Raw genomic sequence first — 2,909 nt, 5'->3', positions numbered from 1 at the left:
GGAGTCTGGGGTTGCTACCTGGGATAACAGGGACCCAAACCACAGGAAAAATATCTGCGGGAGATGCCTGGGAGAAATCTCAGGTGCATCCCAGAGGATGGAGCATTGTCCAAGGAGAAAAATCATCTCGGGTATCTTCCCTGGAGGAGTCTGGGGTTGCTACCCGGGATGACAGGACCCTAAACCACCGGAAAAAAGACTCAGGGACATACCTGCGAGGAGTCTCCGGTGAATCCCAGACGATGCAGCATTGTCCAAGGAGAAAAATCACCTCGGGTATCTTCCCTGGAGGAGTCTGGGGTTGCCACCTGGGATCACAGGGCCCTAAACCACCAGAAAAAAGACTCAGGGACATACCTGTGAGGAGTCTCCGGTGAATCCCAGAGGATGGAGCATTATCCAAGGAGAAAAATCATCTCGGGTACCTTCCCTGGAGGAGTCTGGGGTTGCTACCCAGGATTACAGGGCCCCAAACAACCGGAAATAAGACTCGATGACATACCTGCGAGGAGTCTCAGGTGCATCCCGCAGGATGGAGCATTGTCCAAGGAGAAAAATCATCTTGGGTATCTTCCCTGGAGGAGTCCGGGGTTGCTACCTGGGATCACAGGGCCCTAAACCCCAGGAAGAAAACACTCAGAAACAGAACTTGGAGGAGTCTCGGGTGCATCCCAGAAGATGGAGCATTGCCCAAGGAGAAAAATCATCTCGGGTATCTTCCCTGGAGGAGTCTGGGGTTGCTACCTGGGATAACAGGGCCCCAAACCACTGGAGAAAAGTCTGCGGGAGATGCCTGGGAAGAATCTCCGATGCATCCCAGAGGATGGAACATTTTCTAAGGAGAAAATTCATCTCGGGTATCTTCCCTGGAGGAGTCTGGGGTTGCTACCCGGGATCACAGGGCCCTAAACCACCGGAAATAAGACTGGGTGACAAACCTGCGAGCAGTCTCGGGTGCATCTCGCAGGATGGAGCATTGTCAAAGGAGAAAAATCATCTTGGGTATCTTCCCTGGAGAAGTCCGGGGTTGCTACCTGGGATCACATGGCCCTAAACCCCAGGAAGAAAACACTCAGAAACAGAGCTGGGAGGAGTCTCGGGTGCATCCAGCAGGATGGAGAATTGTCCAAGGAGAAAAATCATCTCGGATATCTTCCCTGGAGAAGTCTGGTCTTGCTATCCAGGATTATAGGGCCCCAATCCACAGTAAAAATGTCTCAGGGAGACGACTGGGAGGAATCTCAGGTGCATCCCAGAGGATGGAGCACTGCCAAAGGAGGAAAATCATCTCGGGTATCTTCCCTGGAGGAGTCTGGGGTTGCTACCTGGGATAACAGGGACCCAAACCACAGGAAAAATATCTGCGGGAGATGCCTGGGAGAAATCTCAGGTGCATCCCAGAGGATGGAGCATTGTCCAAGGAGAAAAATCATCTCGGGTATCTTCCCTGGAGGAGTCTGGGGTTGCTACCCGGGATGACAGGACCCTAAACCACCGGAAAAAAGACTCAGGGACATACCTGCGAGGAGTCTCCGGTGAATCCCAGACGATGCAGCATTGTCCAAGGAGAAAAATCACCTCGGGTATCTTCCCTGGAGGAGTCTGGGGTTGCCACCTGGGATCACAGGGCCCTAAACCACCAGAAAAAAGACTGAGGGACATACCTGTGAGGAGTCTCCGGTGAATCCCAGAGGATGGAGCATTATCCAAGGAGAAAAATCATCTCGGGTACCTTCCCTGGAGGAGTCTGGGGTTGCTACCCAGGATTACAGGGCCCCAAACAACCGGAAATAAGACTCGATGACATACCTGCGAGGAGTCTCAGGTGCATCCCGCAGGATGGAGCATTGTCCAAGGAGAAAAATCATCTTGGGTATCTTCCCTGGAGGAGTCCGGGGTTGCTACCTGGGATCACAGGGCCCTAAACCCCAGGAAGAAAACACTCAGAAACAGAACTTGGAGGAGTCTCGGGTGCATCCCAGAAGATGGAGCATTGCCCAAGGAGAAAAATCATCTCGGGTATCTTCCCTGGAGGAGTCTGGGGTTGCTACCTGGGACAACAGGGCCCCAAACCACTGGAGAAAAGGCTGCGGGAGATGCCTGGGAAGAATCTCAGATGCATCCCAGAGGATTCAACATTTTCTAAGGAGAAAATTCATCTCGGGTATCTTCCCTGGAGGAGTCTGGGGTTGCTACCTGGGATGACAGGACCCTAAACCACCGGAAAAATGTCTCAGGGACATAGCTGCGATATGTCTCGGATGCATCCCAGAGGATGGAGCATTGCCCGAGGAGGAAAATCATCTCAGGTATCTTCCCTGGAGGAGTCTGGGGTTGCTACCCGAGATGACAGGACCCTAAATCACCGGAATAAAGACTCAGGGACATAGCTGGGATAAGTCTCGGATGCATCCCAGAGGATGGAGCATTTTCTAAAGCAAAAAATCATCTCGGGTATCTTCCCTGGAGGAGTCTGGGGTTGCTACCCGGGATCATAGGGCCCTAAACCACCGGAAATAAGACTCGGTGACATACCTGCGAGCAGTCTCGGGTGCATCCCGCAGGATGGAGCATTGTCCAAGGAGAAAAATCATCTTGGGTATCTTTCCTGGAGGAGTCTGGAGTTGCTACCTGCGATCACAGGGCCCTAAACCCCAGGAAGAAAACACTCAGAAACAGAGCTGGGAGGAGTCTCAGGTGCATCCCGCAGGACGGAGAATTGTCCAAGGAGAAAAATCATCTTAGATATCTTCCCTGGAGAAGTCAGGTCTTGCTATCCAGGATTATAGGGCCCCAAACCACAGGAAAAATGTCTGCAGGAGACGACTGGGAGGAATCTCAGGTGCATCCCAGAGGATGGAGCACTGCCAAAGGAGGAAAATCATCTCAAGTATCTTCCCTGGAGCAGT

The sequence above is a fragment of the Vanellus vanellus genome, assembly GCF_965231255.1.
Source record: "Vanellus vanellus genome assembly, contig: HAP1_SCAFFOLD_60, whole genome shotgun sequence".
Taxonomy (NCBI): Eukaryota; Metazoa; Chordata; class Aves; order Charadriiformes; family Charadriidae; genus Vanellus; species Vanellus vanellus.
Note: the sequence above shows the minus strand (reverse complement) of the source record.